We start from the raw sequence: 21,089 nt of genomic DNA, 5'->3' as shown, positions 1-21,089 counted from the left end.
GCCATCTTTCCCCTCGCTGCCCCCACCCCCAGAACCTCAGACTTCACTGGATTTGGTGACCTGACAACTGCCCTTTACATAGGGATTTGTATCATAAATTGCCACTAAGAGGCCTCTGATACACGTCTTCCTCACAAATTTATGCTGTCATGGTTTTCAGACAGAAACTGGTGTGTACACATGAGCCAGGCTTGCGGCTCCTCAGACAGGTTCTATTAACTTTGTCGCCAGGTGGTAACCATATTACTTCCTGCTTCTCAGTAACTTTTGTGCAACACAATTACCTTTGACAGTTCTTGAGTGGGATAGCAATTTTCAGCAAATGTTTTCAGTAACCAGAGGCCAGAAGGAAAGGAAACGTGAGTGCTTCAGTTAAGCTTTGAGTGTGGCTCTGACAGCTCTTCAGCACCTCTGTGGTGTTATAAATAGAAATTCTGTGGAAATTCAGGCACATGGAACGTAACGGAAGGGAGCTAAGCAAGGCCAGTGGTTTCCACTGTATTTAGAAAGAATTTGCCCTTACACGGGATAATAAGTTCTACCATGATGAATTTCTTCCAAGTGCCAGAACACAGGAGAATTTTCTTTCAGTGGGGTTTCATGCTAGGGATGTTTTGTCCTTTTCATGCTAATTCCGTAGTGCAGAGAATGTAACGTTCACTTCTTGGACTTGCCTGAATTTACAAAGCCCCCAGCATTCCTCGGAGTTATCCAAGGAAGATGGGGATCAATTCACCCTCCACATAGTAGTTTCTATTTTCAGGAAAAACAAAGCAAAACACTAAGTCATCACAGGTGAGCTGTTCAAAATCTGGTCTTGTAGAGTGAGAATATGAAAGTCAATTCCTTCTCCACAATCCTCCCACTAGCACCAACACACACACACACACACACGCATACACACACACACAAGCACGCACACACACATGCCACAGGGACTTTCTAAGAAAATACAAAACAAAGTGTCTGTAGTCTCTAGTCAGACATCACAGGAAAAGAAAAGAACCTTTTGGTCCCCAAATCATTAGGTGTTAAAAGGACTGATTACACACAACTGATAAGTCGGCAGAGCTCAGGGCTGCTGAAGTTGAACATGAGGCTACGTAGCCATGACCACATTCCAGAGGACATACTACAACTCACATCCCACTGGCCTGACTGATGCAGAGCAAAACTTCCTTTTGACACCACCCAAGAGAAGAGCCTACCCTTCGCTCCAATTTCATTAGCAGCAATTTACAGGCAAGCTTTCTTTTTGTCTCCAGTGAGTGCCTAGCCACATGGTATCATCAGCTGTAAATCAGCCACACTCCCCACTCTCCCCAAAACTGGTCTCCCTGGTGAGATGGCAGCATCACTGGTGGCATCATTTGTCACCTTCTTAATTTGCTTACCAGCCATTTTGTCAAAATAGTTGGTGACTTTTCTCCTAGACTTGGAGACCAGAATTCTGATTATAAACGTTGCCTGCACACCATCCCTACCAAAGTTCCCATTTTGAACTGGTTCCATGTATCTCAGGAGTTTGTTCTTTCCTTATGGGTGATATTGTGGTAGAGAACAACAGTCTAGAAAGTAATCTGCAGAGGGTATGATATAGAATAGCTCCCCAAAATAACTTTGTTTCCCCAAAGTCATAAGTGGCAGTTTGTCAACCTTTTGTACATGTTGAGCATTAATTAATCTTCTGCTTAGTTTGGGAGACCAGAGAAGGAGACACCACAACTAGGCAACATATGTGTAATCAGGCCATTCTTGAATCATGAGCAATATGAAAACAGTAGGCTGCAGTCTTTTATTTCATCAGTTTTAAAATAATAGCCCTTAATCAATGTCTTTCTTATTATAAAAACACAAAATGTGTCTGTTACCAAAATGTCAGGAAGTACAAGCAACCAAAAATAGAAAGAAAAGAAAGAAAATATTCACATTTCCCCTGTAGCATAACTATTGGTTGGTTAGGCCAACACATTCCCAAGCTTTTACAGGCAAGCTTTAGGCAAACTTCTCATTTGGTTATCTCTGCTATAGAGTCAGACAGAGCACCTCCTGCAACTTAAGTGGTCACATGACACATTTCTAGTCAATGAGAACTAAATAGAAAAAATAAATTCCTACGGGAGTTTCTGAGAACACTGTGATTCCTCCATCTTCTTCCCTTGATTGGAACTGCAGCGGCCATCTTGAGACAGTAAGCATGAGGATGAAAGCCAATGTGTTAAGGGTGACAGAGTGGGCACCTGGGCATCATTGAGCAATTGAACCAATGCCAGCAAACTACCACCCCCAGACTTCCTATCAAGTGAGAAAATACTTATTTATTGAAGCCACTGCTAATTGCATTTTCTATCATATGCAGTGTTCCTAACTGATACTCCCAATTACCTAGACCAAAATTCTATCATGCCTATGACCACTGTTCTAAAGGTTCTCACTTTTGAAGGAGGTAAGATACATGTCTTTTTGTTTAACCCAAAACTTTTCAAATTCTCCAATTAATTATCTTCAGTAATAACTTTACTCTTGTAGCAATAATAATAATAACAACAACTGATACTCATGGCACCTTACCTCTCGTTATCTCATACTTTCATCTCCAGTTTGAAGGTAAGGAGATTGTGATTACAGTTAACAGTGGTATATTGTATATTTGGAAGTTTCTAAGAGATGTGATCTTAAAAGTTCTCATCACAGGAAGAAAAACTGTAACTATGTGAGTGATGGATGTTAACAGAACTTCACTGTGGCAATTATTCTATAAATATATATGCATCAGATCATTACATTGTATACCTTCAACTAATGTAACTCTATACGTCAGTTGATTCTCAATAAAACTAGGAAAAAAAAAACAAAAGAAAACTCAAGTGCAGAAGAGACTGGAGTTACTCAGGAAGTAGCTGGGGCTTAAATTCAAGTATCGTGGTTGCAAATATTCTCCTCTTGTAGTCGTATTACATGTTCAGGCTTTTCCCAGTGAGTTCTAGCAAATACTCTAACCTACAGCTTAAGGGCTGAATAAACAGAAACTTGCCTGAGGTCAACTCTAAATGCTGGTTGAAATGCCAAACACATTCAAAGCAAGGTTCACTTCCTAAGCTTCTCACCCAGACAGACTCTGGTGGCCCCAGGGCTCATCCTCGTGCTAGAGAAGGACTTGCTTCTTGCAATAGACTGAATATTTGTGGGCGCCCCCCCACAAATTCATATGTTGAAACCCTGATCCCAATGTGATGGTATTTAGAGGTGGGGCCTTTGGAAGGTAATTGGGTCACAAGGGATCACATGAATGGAATTAATGTCCTTATAAGAAGAAGCCAGAGAGCTAGCTAGCTCTCATTTCTACCATGTGAGTATATATAATGAGAAGATAGTCATTGGCAACTGAGGAAGAGGGCCCTTACCATATACTGAACCATGCTGGTATCCTGATATTGGACTTATAACCTGCAGAACTACAAGAAATAAATGTCATTTGAAACACCCAGTTTATGCTATTTTGTTATAGCATTCCAAGCTAAGACATTTCCAAAATGTCATCATAGAACCAGAGAGTAAGCATGTTAACTTTCCTAATCCTCTAGAAACAAAACACTTTCATCTTTCCTTTTGCAAAACTCTTAAGCCACATGCCTAACATCATAGCTCATGGGGAGGGTGGGGTGAGCATTTGAACCCCTGATCTATCTGATTCTAAAGCCAGGCAATACTTCCAATTATGGCACCTGTTTGGCATTTCCAAGTATCATGAACACCCACTGTGAATTTTTGTGGGGGGGAAATAAGACCTTACAGAACACTAGACAGGTCAGAAGTCTGAGACTGAATTTCCATTCTGCCATTTTTTTAAATTTTTTTTTTAATGTTTTACTTATTTCTAGGACAGAGAGAGAGAGACACACAGAATCCGAAGCAGGCTCCAGGCTCCGAGCTGGCAGTCAGCACAGAGCCCGACGCGGGGCTCGAACCCACAAACCGCGAGATCATGACCTAAGCGAAAGTCGGATACTTAACCGACTAAGCCACCCAGGCGCCCCTCATTCTGCCATTTTGTATATGAGTCTAAGCAACTTTTCTATCCTCCCTGAACTTTGTAAAATTAGCGTTGGTGATAATGCAAAGGAGGTGGTGTGTATGTGGGATGGTCAAGAAAATAGGCATGACAACCTCCTCCTCTGAAATCTCTCTCTCTCTCACCTTCTCCCCACCCTTCTCCTGATGATGGACTGAGTTTATGTATCAGTTAGCTTTTGCTACATAAAAAACCATCCCAAAACAAATTAGAATTCTCTGGATGCGCTGGGTGGTTCTTCTCTTCTCTGGGCTGGTTTGGTAAAGTCTCTCATGTGTCCATGATCAAATGACAGGGCAGGGAGAGGGTCAGCAGATGGTGGGTTGCTCTTCGATGTCTGGTGGTTGAGTGGCTGTCGGTCAGACAATGGGGTGACTAGCCACATGTCTGTCATCCTCCAGGAGGCTAGCTTGGGCTTGTTCCCACGGTGGTCACAAGAGAGTCAGAGAAAATGTACAACACCCCTTGAGACCCTGACTCAGACCTGGCAGATGCTTACTTCCACCACATCCTGTTAGTCAAAGCAAGCCATGGGCCAGCCCAGGTTCAACAGGTGAGGAAATAGACTTCACCTCTTGAGGAGAGGGGCTTCAAAGTAACAGGCAAACTCAGGAAGAATTTGGGTTCATTTTAGGAATCCATTACAATACCCAGCCAGTATTCTGGAGCCACACGTGTGGGCCGGCCGGCCGGTCTTCACTGCCGAAAAACCCAGACAGACCTTGTTTTTCCTGTGGGGCACCGATTGCAGGTCTGGATGGGTTGTTTGTTTTTCTATTTGTTTTGACTTCAAGCTATTTCCAGGATGTTTCCTTCAGAGAAGAGAAGGCTCAGTTCTGTCTGCCATGTGTATTAAGATGAGCTGTGACAGAGCATTGCTTTGTGGTCAGGTGACCTGGAAGCTGGGACAGAGGCAGCAGAGTCCGTGACAGGACCTCGGGGCACGGGAGTCCACCCTTCCAAAACAAGAAGACAGTCTTCCTGCAGTACTTGTGTCTGCCTGAGAGCCAAGATTGTGTAAGTCAAGGGCACGACCAGTTGTCAGCCAGCCCTGCCAGGGGTGACAGGGCAAGTTCACCTCACCAGCAAATTGGGGACACTCCCAGCCTGATGAATTTCTGGAACTCCTAGCCCTTGGTTGACACTATCTGGCTCATGCTTTCTCTGCTTTCAAGTTTGGGGATTGCACAAGTGACATGAAAGGTTGCAGAGGGCCTTGGAATGTCTCGTTTGATGAAATCACACAGGGGGATGGGGTGGGAGGGCAAAGGGGGGGGTCAAATACTCCCAACAGGGTGCCCCCTGATGGTGCACGTGTTGGAGTGTGGGTGCCCACCCAGCTTGGGTCACTTCTGGCCATCTGGGGCATCAGACAAGGAGAAGCTAGTGAACGTGGCTGGCAGAGATACAGGAAGGAATGTCTCAAGAAGAGTGAAAAATGCTTTCATGCGCTTTCCTGGCACAGTCTCCGAGGATGGAGCCTTTTCCTGAAGAAATATTGCAACATGCCGAGAGGCTGAAGGGTCAGGGAAGGATCCCGGCCAGTGGGGGCTGAATGCCCCTTCCCTGGCCTCCCTCACCTCTGGCAGAGGCCTGCTTGGTGGCATTCCCATGTGAGGGGGGAAAGTGAGAAATTCCACTTCCAGTCCCTGCCGCCCACACGGAGGTCTTAAATGAGGTCCGGCAAGAGGCCAGTATCAGATATGCCTGGAGGCCCATGTGGGGAAGCCAGAACCTCCACCAAAACAAGCTGTGGCCATGCTCATCCACCAGTCTCCTGGGAGAGCAGAGGCTCAGCAGTGCCTGAGGGAGGCACAATTGGGCTCTTGGAAAAACAGCCCTGTTGGGCTTCATTCTTCAGGTACTTGCTTTCTGGCTCTAGAGACAATGTGAAATTCTGTGCGCAGCCACGTGAAAGTTTCTAATTCCAAAAGCCAAGGAGACTCCCCAGACCATGCTTGGAGCAGGAGACAAACAAAAGAACTCCATCTACTTTCTTTTAATGTTTCTCCCTATTGTCCTGGGGGCAGTAAATTGGCCCAAGCAACTGTGCTTCCTGCCCTGCTTCATTAGTCAGAAAGTTCTCCTCATCTAAAGATGGCCCGGCCCTGTCCTGAGATACAGGGCTTCCCTGGTCATGCTTCTAGCTCCCTCCAGGCCTCAGTGTATTGTGCTTCCAGCTTCTTCCACTTGACAGCCTTTTCTTTCACCTGTGACTCCTGTTTGCAGAGCACCTGCTCAGCTCCCACAGTCAGTGGAGGCAGCCAAAGTGTAGCAAGAAAGGCTTCAAGGATCCCAACCAACAGAGCCTGTTCCGGCAGAATCCAGAACCTGGGAGGATTCCCGAGCTACCACCAGAGCCAGGCCAGCCTTGTCATCAGTCACTCTTGTCCATCAGCTTTTGTGTGTGTTCAGGTGGTAGCCCCAGTCAGGAATGTTCTCACCATAGTACTTCTGCTTGTAGATGTTCTCCTCCTCCTCTTTCTCAACTGTTCCTACCCCAGACTGATTCCATCTTTCCTGGTTTAATATTCTCTTTTCTCTTATTCAACAGACTTTTTGGTTGCTGGAAACTAGCAGGAATCTCATCCTGAGGGGGAGAAACATGACCTATGAAGTCCAGGTAGTACACTTGGTCTTGATCTCCAGGGTCCGGGGGTGTGGTACTGTGATTTATAAAAGAAATATATATTTGGACTTTGTTTCTGACACAGAGGTTCTAAAAATCTTTAGAATTTTCTAAGTAATGAGTGCAGCAAAGTTGCCTTTTGTTAAGTTAATGAGGTGACTTTCGGACCCTACTTAAGGATGGAGGCTGGTTGCCCAGAGAACTAACCAGGTACTCAGAGGGCTGGAACTTTCAGTCCCATCCCCCTGACCCATAGAGGAGGGGAGAGGGGTTGGAGATTCAATCAATAACCAACAGCTAATGATTTAATCAATCATGACTATGTCATGAAGCCTCCATTAAGAAGTCAAAAAATGGGATTCAGAGATCTTCTGGGTTGGTGACTACATGGGGAATTTGGGGAGAGAGGCACACTCACAGAGAGCATGAAAGCTCAGTGCCTTTTCCCCATACCCTGCCCTAGGCATCTCTCCCATATTAACTGTTCCTGAGTTAAGTAATAATAAAATGGCAGTTTAGTGAGTAACAAGTTTTCCTGAGTTCTGTGAGTTGCTGTAACAAATTAATTGAACCTAAGGAGGGGGTCATGTGAAATTCTGATTTATAGCCAGTTGGTAGAAATACAGGTAACAACCTATATTTGTGATTGGTATCTGAAGTTAGGGGAGGTGACAGTCCTGGAGGACTCAGTCCTTACCCTGTGGGATCTGAAGCCATCTCAGGGTAGACAGGGTCAGAATTGAGTTGAATGGTAGGACACTCAACTTGTGTCAGAGAACTGCTTGCTTGATGGTATGGGGAAAGCCCCCACACATTGAAATGGGAATCAGAATCATTGTTGGCGGGGCAGTCTTGGGATAGCCTCAAGTTTACAGTATGTGAAATATTCTCTCTCTCTCTCTCTCTGTCTCTCTCTCTCTCTCTCTCTCTCTCACACACACACACACACACACACACACATGTCCAGACTGGATTCCCAAACCTAAAGTTCCCTTCAACCAAATATTTGGAATCAGACTTTCAGATTCTGATAAAAGGATAGAATTAATTTAAGTAAACAGAGACAAAAGGAAGGGGTAATTGTCTACATAATGGGATGGGAAGTTGGGTCAGAAGAGACAAGGGAGAGATCCTTCATTTAGAATCAGAGACTCTCTTGGGGCGCCTGGGTGGCTTAGTCGGTTAAGTGTCCGACTTTCGCTTAGGTCATGATCTCGCGGTTTGTGGGTTCGAGCCCCGCGTCGGGCTCTGTGCTGACTGCCAGCTCAGAGCCTGGAGCCTATTTCAGAGTCTGTGTCTCCCTCTCTCTCTGACCCTCCCCTGCTCACGCTGTCTCTCTCTCTCTCTCCTAGAAGTAAATAAAAAAATATTAAAAAAAAAAAAAGAATCAGAGATTCTCAAAATTTAAGAGAAGATGTGCCAGTAGGGATCTCTGTGCCCAGGGGAGGTTTCCTGGAATGAAGTTTTATTCTCTCAATGATTTCCTAGTTACACTTGGTAACATCCACCCTCCTGAGAGGTAAAGGTAAGATTAGACCATAGGATTGATACTCAGTGTAAGAGAAGATGTCCTTTTTTTTTTTTTTTAAATAGTTTATTGTCAAGTTGGTTTCCATATAACACCCAGTGCTCATCCCCACAAGTGACCTCCTCCATGCCCATCACTCCCCTTCCCCTCTCCCCACCATCTGCCCTCAGTTTGTTCTCGGCATTCAAGAGTCTCTCATGGTTTCCCTCCCTCCCTCTCCCCTACTATTTTTCCCCTTCTTCTCACCCATGGTCCTCCATTAAGTTCCTCCTAATCCTCTTATATGTGCAAACATATGGTATCTGTCCTTCTCTGCCTGACTTATTTCACTCAGCATAACACCCTCAAGGTCCATCCATGTTGCTATACCTGGCCAGATTTCATTCTTTCTCACTGCCATGTAGTATCCCATTGTATAGATAAACCACATCTCCTTGATCCATTCGTCCGTTGATGGACACTTAGGCTCTTTCCATGTTTTGGCTATTGTTGAGAGTCCTGCTATGAACAGTGAGGTACATGTGCCCCTATGCATCAGCACTCCTGTATCCCTTGGGTAAATTCCTAGCAGTGCTATTGCTGAGTCATAAGAGAGTTCTATTGTTAATTTTTTGAGGGACCTCCACACTCTTTTCCAGAGGGGCTGCACCAGTTTACATTCCTACCAACAGTGTAGGAGGGTGCCCATTTCTCCACATCCTCACCAGCATCTAGAGTCAGAGAGGATGTCCTTTAAGGCCAAGTTCTCCAGCGTCCTTGGTGTTTCTCCCATCTTCGTAGGGCTTTGTTTTCTCTATGTGCCCCACACCCTTAGCCCACTGTGCTGGCCCCTCTCCCTCTATGCTGGCCCTGTGTTCACCCCACTTCAGTCTCACCCAGGGGCTGACATGATTAATGTGTCATGGCGGGCCCAGGAAATAGCCCTAGAAGCCTCCAAGATTTCTTTGGCTTGAGACATAGTGGAGGCCCTAAGTCTTCCAGGATTCTACTGCACTCGGTTCCATGGGAGGAGGCCAGACCCCACACAGGTAAGCATGTCAAACTGCTCCCACCTACTCCCAATCCACTACCACCTTCTGCAGGCTCATGTGTGTTTGCACACATTCACCAAGATGGACACCTGGAAACATTAACCTCTCCTGATGTTACCTTTAAGAACTTGGTGACAATTTTAGAGTTGTTTCCTTTCTACTTTTCTTTTTTTTTTATTATTATTATAAAGACAATAAACCACATTATAGAAAATGAAGAGACCACAATTAAAATTTTTGTTTTATATCTGTTTAGTTTTTATATGTATGCATACAGGTTTTTGTTTTTGGGTTTTTTTTAAAGCAGTAAGCAGAATGTAAGGAATTTTGTTGGCCAACTTTTTCTCCATTTCAGCTGTATTTTCTGACCCATGAGGCTTTGGGTACTGGAATCTGCCAATGGTAGGATGGAGCCTGAGGCTCTACTCAAGAGGCAATTCAAAGGGCTGACACTGCGCCCCTCAGTTCTTCCCCCAAAGAATCCAAGGTGTCCTTGACCTCCACAGAGCACCAGTAGAAAAGTGAGTTGCCTCCCTGAGTTGAACACCTCTGCATGAATCCAATTTCAGGACTCTGGCACGGCTCCCAGTGGGCTTACATTTTGCATGAGGGAGGTCTAGCATGCACCTATCCCCAGTTGAGTGACGCAAGCCTGGTGCCTTACAGAACAAAGCCGTCAGTGTCTCTGGAGGATGGACCTTGGCACTGGACTCGGAGTGGGTAGAACACTGGGCGTTTGTTAGCTGAACCAACTCCATCAGTTCCACTCTTTCCCCACATCCAGTGGGTTTTCCTAACTCTGCCAGAGGTTGGGAGGGGGCAGCTGGGGATGATGTTGAGCAGGACCCCAGGAGACTGGCCCCCAACACTGACACAGCCTCCTTAAAGTCTAGTCAGTCCCTTTCCATGAAAACACTCAGCTCCCTCCCAAACTGTAAAAAGCGAATGAAGAGCAGGACTATTTGACCAACGCACTGGCTAAGAGAAAGTTTGGAGTCAGCTCAAGGGCTACTGCCTGTTCCACCGGGGCCATGCTTCCAAACACAAATATTAACCTTGGCGATCTGTCTGTCTCCAGCTTCACAACTTAGACGGCGCTTTTTGGGGTCATGTTTAAGTTGGGGAAGGGAGAGATGAAGAAAAAAATATGAAACCTCCTGGAACAAAGTGAGCTTTTGATTTCTAAACAGTATGTAAATGGTAGTAGTGTTTAAAAATCTACCCTTGTTAAAGGGTACTTTCCTAGGAACTTCTAGAACAGGAGGGTGAATCCCAGCCCTTCCTTATGGGGTCCTCAGGTGGAAAACACAAAAATAAAAACATCAATGCTTAGGTTCTTTGTTGCAAAAACACTCGAGGGACAACTAATCCCCACAACTCGAGACCAGAAGTGCAAGTCGTCTTGCACCCCAGTGGTTTATATTTTATGAGCCAGTCAGCAGGTGTGGCCATAAGAGGAGACAGAGGAGAGGTTCACGGAACAACAAAATTTCTTCTACTTACAGAACCTAGAGACAAGAGGCATGGCACACCTTGCAGGGCCACATAGGAGAGACACAAGGGGATGAGGAGGCAGAAAATGGGAATGCAGGTTGTGCTGTGGCCACAGCCTTTATCTGGGGTTTCCTTGGGAAAGACAAGGCAGAGCAGGGTAAACAGTCTGAAAACTTCCAGCAGGCTCCAGGCTTTAGGAGTGGTCACTAGTTTCCAGGCCCTGGCCCTGGTCCTGGGATGATTAAGGCAGAGAAATATTGCCTCCTGGGTTGCATTGGCCAAGCAGAGTTAAGTGGGACTCTGGATTGGTTAGTTTGTACATCAAGGGCAGGCTCCTGGCCGTATCTTTTGCTATCTTTAAGTATTTTCTACCCCAGGGAGGGGCTGTGAGGAAGATTTTCTTAAGATGACAAAACACACAGAAAATTGACATTATTTACAATACACATAGCCTTTTCCAGAAGGGGTCACAGCCTCTGAAAATGCACCTAACCTCATCAGGGATGCCAAAGCCAGAAGACAGCAGTGGTTCTGTCTACACCATGGTGCCAGTGGCAAAGCACTATAAAGTGCCAAAAGTTAAGGGCCCCAGAGACAGGAGAGGAAAATCTTCCCAGGGCCCTGGGAGCTGTTGGCTACTGGGGGAAAGCAATATCCACATCAGGGTTTAAGCCTTTGAAACTGGGGCCCCAGACTTCAGCAGTCATCTGGGCTTCAGGGAAGCCTGAAAAATATGCAGTGCATCTGTTATGCCCTAGTTATTCTTTTCTTTCTTCATTTATGCCCTAGTTATTTAAACTCCTTGAACTACATATAATTTCGGGCTCCTTTCAGGAGGGCATTGCAGTACACACCATTAAACCAATGATGCCACGTCTAATAATTTTNTATGCCCTAGTTATTTAAACTCCTTGAACTACATATAATTTCGGGCTCCCTTTCAGGAGGGCATTGCAGTACACACCATTAAACCAAGGATGCCACGTCTAATAATTTGCCCATAGGCTACAATCACTGGCAAACTGCAGTCTTCATCTCCTAGATGCTTAATTGTGTTCCTACCAGAAGAAATTTGAAAACAACGGCAGTTAAAAGTGAATTGGCTGAATACATTACATACAAGCAATAATGTGCAGCCCTTTCAAATGATGTCTTAAGTAATTTAATGTGGGTTGATATGGGAACTGAGAAAGGGTTATAAAACCGTACGTACAGTGTGATACTAAAAAGGTCACAAAACACAGTATGATACAGTNATGTCTTAAGTAATTTAATGTGGGTTGATATGGGAACTGAGAAAGGGTTATAAAACCGTACGTACAGTGTGATGCTAAAAGGTCACAAAACACAGTATGATACAGTTTTACTTAAAATATGTGTGTGTCTATACATTCACAGAAAAAAATTCCCCATGAACTCTTCTTTGCCTGTCCCCCACATTCCTGCCTTGACCCATAAAACAGGAACTCCTTCCAACTCTGTGGCTTTCTCAGAGGAGGGTTCCAGCTTTGGGGATGACCCTCCAACCAGGAGACAGCAGCTTATCTTAACTGGTCATGTCATTAGCATACAAGTCAGTTGGGGTCATTCTGTCTCAAAAGCCTAAAACAGAGCCTCCCCCTTTCCTGCCCTCTCAGACCTGTTCTGGCAGGGCCAGAGGTTCTATTCTTGTCTCAGACAGGCCCAACCAGGGCTCTTCTTTCTGCATCCAGCTTCTTGGTTTACTTTGGATGAGTGAAACTAGTCAGGCTCACTTGTGGTCCAGTTGCCACAAATTGAATAATGAATAAAGCTGATAACTCATAAGTGTCATCTAGACTCCTGGAGGGGAAGAGGGATGAATGATAGGACTCAGTCAATAAACCCCACTCTGAACCCAGAATGGCCTAAGGCAGTTAGGGCCTAGGAAACATTTGGCAATGGTCAAGAGTCATTTTTGGTTGTTCCAACACAGATGGAAAGTAGAAGGGAGTTGCTGGTGGTGCAAAAGGGGGAGTGGGTAGGAGGCCAGAGATGCTGCAATCCTACAGTATACAAGGCAGCCCTCCACAATAAAGATGCATTGGACTCAAAATGTCAGTAGTACTGAAGTTGAGAAACTTTGGTCTTAAGAATATGTATAGAAGTACTGACTGCAATTTGTCTTCTGTTTTCTTAGTAATAAAGAAAAAAATAAAAGTTACTTTAAACTTTAAGACAAAGTGGCTGTACTACAATTATGATTTGTCAAATGAATAAGGGAAAGAAGGAAGAAAATAACATGGCTTCTTTAAAAAAAAAAAATGGGTTGGCTGTGGTGCCTGAGTGGCTCAGCCAGTTGAGCATCTGACTTCAGCTCAGGTCATGATCTCACAGTTCATGGGTTCATGTGCTGACAGCTCAGAGCCTGGAACCTGCTTTGGATTTTGTGTCTCCATCTCTCTCTACCCCTCCCTTGCTTGTGCTCTGTGTCTCTCTCTGTCTCAAAAATGAATAAACATTTTTTTTAAAAAAAGGTAGTTAAGACTATGGATTTCTTGGAGAACAATATCTATATTTTGTACAACTTTATACTCTAAGCACTTATATCAGTAGTTGGCAGGTACACGGTAGGTGCTGCGTAATTGTAGATAGATGAATGGATGAATGGATGGGTAGATGAATGGACTGAAAGATGGATGGATCAATTGGATCTGTCTCGACATCATCAAGAACACTTAAATGTCTTATGGTAATCATTTTATAATATATACTTGTGGCAAATCATCATGTTGTATACCTTAAACAATTTTACATGTCAATTATATCTCAATACAGTTGGAAAAGAATAGGAAAAAAAAGAGAAAGTGGCTGTACCTTGTCAAAAGTTCAGGTATGGCTAATGGGGGTGAGTATTTATTGAAAAAAATATAAAGTCTGGGTCTTACCCACAGCCCTGACCTTCTTTGGAAGCCCCCCTATGATGGACATAGTACCTGAGAGGTAGAGAGATTGAACTTGGTACAGTCCAATCATAGCTATGCATTACTAGGAAATGTGGGAAGTAGACCCATCCCTAAGGCATAATAAATTTCATGTTGGCTTATTTTTTTCTCTCTTCACTCAAATGATGTATATTTTTAGCTACTGATACTGTTGTATGGGTGGTGTAGTGTACGCCAGAAAGTATGTTGTTCTGTTTCCATAGGTTTATTATGGCTGGTCAGTCCTAATTAAAAGACTCCCTTTGTCTTGTCTTTAGGGCTTCTGGACATGGCGCCTGAGCTTTATTTTTAGCTCTGACTATTGATGCTGCTTCCTGTTTTGTTGCCAGATTAATGGCATACAGCATGTGAGCTAAGGCAGCCCAAGAGGAATGTTTCTCTCACCTTCCTTCTTATTCCCTAGGACAATTCTGGACCCACAGCAGATCAAGTGCATCATACAATAGCTAGCAACTCTGACGTGCAAAACCCCCATGTCCTGCCACCTCCTGCCTGTTGATATTTTTGACAGTCCTCAATTAGCGTGGTACAGTTAACTTCAGTCTGTCATTTGTGTGGGCTAAACTGTTTGAAAAATCCTGGGGTCAGGTGGGGTCAGCCAGTGGTGGGAGGACCATTTTCCCATAAACAAATGATGGAACCTCTATGTCTGGAAGATACCAGCTGTGGTTTAGTGCCAGGGGCCTTTTGAGGGGATAGAAATGTCAGCCCCTTTACTCCTGGGCTCCCCAGGCTGTCTCATTCTTGGGACTGATGCTTTTCCATTCCATTATCAGAAGCTGCGGAGGCCTCTGGGTCCAAGGGGTTGCTGGGTATGAAGTTATAAATCCTTGAGGACATCTAGGAAAGTTGGTTTTGATTTTAGAATACTTAATGTTTCACAGAGACCATGTCACCAAACCATATCATTGAGAGAAAATTTATTCTTGTGACTAGGGCCATGGGAGGAAAAGCATGCAGGTAATAGAAAAGAAATTTTAATCAAAAAGATAGAAATGAAAAAGAAAGGGACCAGAAAAATCAGCTTTGTTTTATATGATTTGAAATTTCTATCTGATCCCTCAGTAGATTGTTACCAAAACCCTGATATTAGAAAGAAGGCTCTGCCCATTCACATGTAATTATGACAGTATATATAGAAATTTGCAAGGAATCTACAAAAAAGATCTAGAACTAATAAATGAGCTTATCAAGGTCACAGGATACAAGATCAAAATTAAAAAACAATCAATCAGGCAGGAGTGCCTGGCTGGTTCAGTGGGTAGAGCATGTGGCTCTTGATCTCAGGGTTATGGGTTTGAGTTCCGTGTTGGAGGTAGAGCTTACTTTAAAAAATAATGATAATATAATAAAATTTAAAAAAGAAAGAAAACCAATCATATTATTTTATGCAGGCAATCAACAATTAGAGATAAAAAAATTTTAAATATGATTTACAATAGCTCCAAAAATGACATAATGTACAGAATCTATATGAGAAAAATTATAAAACATTAGTGAAAGAAATCATTAAATATCTAATAAACATAGAGAAATACCACATCCATGAATGGAAGACTCGATATAATCAAGATGTTAATTTTCTCCCCAAATGATCTAAAGATTTGACTAAATTCCAATCTCAATCCCAGTAGGATTTTCTTTTGCAGATGAAGTAACACTGGTTCTAAAATTCATTTGGAAAAGCAACTAGAACAGCCAAAACAATTTTGAAAGAGAACAATAAATTTGGAGAAATCATGCTATCTCACTTTAAGATTTATTATAAAGCAACAGTAATCAGAACCATCAAAATTAAAAACATTTGCTCCATGAAAGACACTATTAGAAGTAAGAAAAGAAGGCTACAGACTGGGAGAAATATTTGCAATTCATGTATCTGACAAAGAACTTGTAACCAGAATATATAAATAACTCTCAAAACTCAACATTATGAAGATAATCTAATTTTAAAATGGGCAAAAGATATGAATAAGCCTCTCTACAAAGAAGATACAAAGATGGTAAGTAAACAAAACACAATTAGCCCTTGAGGAATTGTAAATTAATACCAGAAGATACTACTGTATGTGTATTCAAATGGCAAAANCTCCTGTATGTTTATTCAAAGGAAAAAAAAAAAAAAAAAAGACATTACCAAGTGTTAATAAAGACACAGAGCTACTGGAACTCTCACATTGTTGTTGGGAATGGAACTATAGTATAGCCACTTTGGGAAACTGTTCAACAGTTTTTGGTACAAAGCATATACTTACCATATGACCAAGGAACCCTACTCCTCCTGGATATTTACTTTAGAGAAATGAAAACCTATATATTATTCACACAGAAATCTGATTCCAAATGTTTTAGCAGCTTTATTAATAAACTCCAAAAAAGGGAAATGACCAACGTGTCCTTCAATGGGTGAGTGGGTTAACAAACTGTGAAACCACTGTATAATGGAATAGTGTTCAACACTGAAGACTTGGGTACATGCAACAAGTTGAATAAATCTTAAAGGCACTAAGCTGTGTAAAAGAAGTTGGTCTTGGTGCAGGCACCTGGGTGGCTCAGTCAGTTAAGTGACAGACTCTTTATTTCAGTTCAGGTCATGATCTCACAGTTCATGAGTTTGAACCCCACATGCAGCTCTGTGCTAACAGTGTGGAGCCTGCTTTGGATTCTCTCTCTCCGCCCCTCCCTTGCTTGCACACACACACTCTCTCTCTCTAAATAAATAAATTTAAATTTTAAAAAGAGCCAGTCTCAAAAGGTTAACATATTATATGATTCTATCTATACTACATCCTTGAAAAGGTAAAACTATGGGAAAAGACACTTCATTAGTGATTGCTTGGGGGGTGGGTGAGAGACTGTGCCTCTAACAGAGCAGCACAAGGAAATTTGGGTGGTTATGGAATTGTTCTATGTTATAATTGTGGTGGTGGTTACTTTTATCTTATTTTAAGATTTTTTAAAATTTAAAAGCAGGCTTTGTACAAATATGTAACCATTATGTTATACACCTGAAACAAACACAATATTATATATCCATTATATCTCAATAAAAATGAATAGGCTTTGTGTAACCATAGACAGTGCGATCTAAGAGAACTTCTGGTGATAAAAACGTTCTATATCTGTGATATGCAGTACTGCAGTCACTTGTCCCACATGATGAGAAAGCACTTGAAATGTGACTGGTTAGAGACACTCAATTTTTTATTTTAAGTTTAAATAGTCACACATGGCTAGTAGCTACTGCATTGGGCAATGAAGTTATAAAACACTTGAATCGCTATGTTGTGTTTCAGAGTTTATCTAATGTGTGCAGATGCAAAAAACATAGGAATATCCAGAAAGATAAGCAATCCGAAATTGATCATATGTATACTCATTGAGAATACATTAACTTAGATTTTGTAGCAAATTTACTTCCTGATTAAGGTCTTCTGAGATTTTGGTTAAAATAATTTTACATTCTTTCATCATACTACATCCAATGAATTGATGGGCATATGAGGTGGGTGGGGGCAGAGGAAGGGAGCAGGAGATACAACCAGCAGCTTCCTATGTGACAGTAGAAAGCCAGTCTATATCCATTTTAATTGTTGTAAATAATTCAAAGGCAAATCATTACTTGTTGACTTGACTTGGATTAGCCACAAGTAACCATGATGCATCTTGGACTTAGACACTACAACTATCAAAACCCAGTGTTTTAAAATAATATATACAGGGGCACCTGAGTGGCTTAGTTGGTTGAATCTCTGACTTTGGATCAGGTCATGATCTCATGGCTTATGAGTTTGATCCCTGCATCAGGCTCTGTCTGTACTGACAGCTCAGAGCCCAGATCCTGCTTTGGATTCTATATCTCCCTCTCTCTCTGCCCCTCCCCCTCTTGCACTTTGTCTCTCTCAAAAATAAATAAACATTTAAAAAATTTTAATTATACTTAAAAGATACATGGTTCTTTAAAATCTAGTCCCTGACCACCTCTTACCACTCTCCAAACACAGGGACTTGTAATTTCCCCACCGCACATCTCTGTCCCTTTGCTTTGTCCATCATTCCACATGGAGTCCCCTTTCTACTCTGTTAATGTAATAAAAGGTGCCTTCTTTTTCTTTATTACAGTGTATTCCAAATCAATCATTTGAGTACTGCTTTCTTGAGTTTTTGCCTTGTCTCTATCCGCCTGTACTATTATTGATCTTAATACTTTGAACTTGACTCACTTTCATTTGGTTTGCTTGTCTTAAGTGATACTATCCATGACACCATTGGTTTGGTGTGCTAGTTATATTTTTGCCAGCACATACTAGAGCAAATACATATAAGAAAAAATGTTTAGCCATTTGTACCCTAAAGTCAACTCATGTATTACCAGCACCACACTCAGCCTTTGGGTAATGTGGCTTTCACAGTCAGCTCAAGCAGCTACACTTCCAGGAAGTGGGTTATATACCTCTACTGCTCCAACAGTTAGGAATAAGCCTCTGGTAAGAAAATGAGAAGACTCTTTCATGGGGAAATTGACTGACATTTGGCAGTCCTCCCACAGAGCAGCTGGGCCACTGCCTGATTCTGCTGTGAAGCCCTTCTTGCATCTGAAGCTCCCAGTCATGTTCAAGTCCCACATCAGGCTCTGTGCTGGCAGTGCAGAGCCTGCTTGAGATTCTCTCTCTCTCTCTCTCTCTCTCCCCTCCCCTCACCCCCAGCCACTTGCTCACTCTTTCTATCTCAAAATTTAAAAAATAAATAAATAAACTTAAAAAAATAGCAACAGAGAGCCAAAGACCACCAAATAGTTGAGGAATATCTCCTAACATAAAAGAAAAAAACAAAAAAAACAAAACAAAGAACTAGAGAAAAAAGAAACATGAAGTTCAAAGAGATAATGTGGAGATCAAAAGAAAATAACAAAAATCCCACTAATCCTTAGATTGAAAAGAGAAGATATTGCATCCATGAGACAAGAAGAGGAAACTATAAAAACTAATGAATGAAATGATAAGAACTCTTACAAATTTAAAGTAGGATGGCTAAAATTTTTTAAAAATATGTAGAAGGCTTAGAAAATAAAGTAGATGAAACCTCTCAGGAAGTAGAACAAATATATACAAAGATTTTTCATAAAGAGTGATTAAGAGTCTCAATCAATCTAGGGGATCCAAGATCCAAATAACAGTTATTTTGAAGACTTAGAGAATGGAGAGGGAAAGAAATGATTAAGGAAATAATAAAAGAAAAATTCTGTAATTAAAGAGTTAACCTTGAGACTGAAAGGGTCCACTGAGTGACAAGTACTGTGAGACTCATGGAAATAAAAAGAAGATCCTAAAAACTACCCTAGGGAGAAAGAGAGAGAGAAGAGGAGAAAAACGGTCAGTTACAAAGGATGGGGAATGAAATTTGCATTGGACTAGTCACAGCAATACATGTGCTAGAAGACAGTAAATTGAGTTTCAACCTGGAATCTATATTTAGCCAAATTACAAATTATTGTAAGAGGGACAATAAAGACATTTCAGACACATCCCTGGACTGAAAGAATAAGTGCCTCCCATGTATCCTGCCTTAGGAAGCCACTAGTGAACCTCCTTACAAAAGGAGGGGGTAAGCCAAGAAAGTAGGAGACAGGGATCCAAAAACAAGGCATCCAAAAAGGGAAGTTGCAGGGTGATGGCAAAAAAACTCCAGGATGACAACCATGCAGGAGCCCTAATGACTGCATCAAAACAGGAGAACACAGGGGTTCAGCAGGAAAAACTTCAGAGGGAAAAAGTAGAACAAATTATCTGACATGTTTGAGCTTTTGGAAAAGATATCAATTGGTAGGGCTTGACAGACCTGATGGAAAAAATTAAGGTAGGACCCAGAAGACTCTGGGAGTGAAAAACAACAATAAAATTAAGCATTGGGCAAGAAAGATAATCAAAATACCTACTTGGTTTTGGGGTCAACCATATTTACCAACCGTAACAGTATAAATAGTGACAATTGATTCAGCTAAAAACTGCAGTGTAATTATGAGAATAGGGAGAGAGGAAAAGGGGAGGGAGTGTGCAAAGGTATTGTGTCCTTATTTAACACAGCAGGAAGTCAACACACAGGTCTAAAATGAATAATCCAGAAAAAGTGTAAGCAAAAAGAGATAAATCAGAAAGAAAAAAAAAGAAACAGTTGAAAGCAAGTGGGTCTTGGGCAGCAGGACTTGGGTGTAAGAACTGGTAAAGCCCTTGTTATTTGAAGGCTTATTTAATTTTTAAATTATGCCCATATATTTCACACGCACACACAAGCACACACACACACAAGTGAAAAAGGTAGAGAGGAATTATGGCTGCCAGGCTGTAGAGCAGAGAGCAAAGATTTAGTTGCTGAGGGGAGCCATAAATTATAGCACAGCCAACTTTCTAAAGGCTCCCTTCTTTACACACTACCCCCAGATGATGTGACAATATTACACAAGGGAAGAGAAGGAAAGCCATGTCCAAGCTCCACCCTCCCTTTTGGGAAAGTCTTGGCTCAGTTCACAATACTGAGTCTTTGTTTCATGGTGTTTGTAGGACTCTGCCCTTTCGGAGGTGAGATGTTTACTTTCCATGGCCAGAAAGTTTCCTACATCCCTACCCTACCATACACGTGGCTGATTCACTGCACGAGCCCTAGCATGCCTCCTCCACACTGTGTGTCAAGCGTCGGCCACAAATTATGTGTATCATGATGGTGATGGTACCTTTGGAATGCTTCACAGGCTATCTCTGTCTTCCATTTTGACCAGGTAAATGGTTTGGGAGATGCCAACTTAACTCAGCTACACTTAAATGCCTCTGTGTAACGATTCTTGTCTCCTTCCTCCTAAGCTTCCGTTTATCTTGGTCAAGAGGATCCCCCAACCTCAAGGGGTCCTATAGAAAGCTCACTGTTCCTCACTTTGCAGCAAAATAGCTATGTTGATACCACGTGCAGCCTTGCTTGTAACTCAACCACTACTGCTTCCTCCTGCTATCCTACTAACATGCTGTTGGTATTTCCTCTAACTCTTCATTCCCACTGGATTCTTGACAGGGAAACTAAAGTTTTGTCTTGTAAAGCAATCATAAATCAAAAACTAATGGCGAGCCAGAGAAAAGACAAAAAGAGAGGAGTCTCACAAATCCATATCTTGTTTCCAGGACTTGTTGTTGAGTACTATTTTATATAATAAGAGGTTTTGTGGCTTAAATTCAAGAGGTGGGAATGCAGAAGTTAGTATTCCAGTCATGCCTACAAATTTTTCCAGATTTGACAATCAACAATATGAGCAATTGTTGTGAAGCACAGTCTCCTCATTCAGCATATAAATGTCAGAGAAATAATCTGCCTGTCTATACTGAGTCTT

The sequence above is a fragment of the Crocuta crocuta genome, unplaced genomic scaffold, assembly GCF_008692635.1.
Source record: "Crocuta crocuta isolate KB4526 unplaced genomic scaffold, BGI_CrCroc_1.0 scaffold187, whole genome shotgun sequence".
Taxonomy (NCBI): Eukaryota; Metazoa; Chordata; class Mammalia; order Carnivora; family Hyaenidae; genus Crocuta; species Crocuta crocuta.
Note: the sequence above shows the minus strand (reverse complement) of the source record.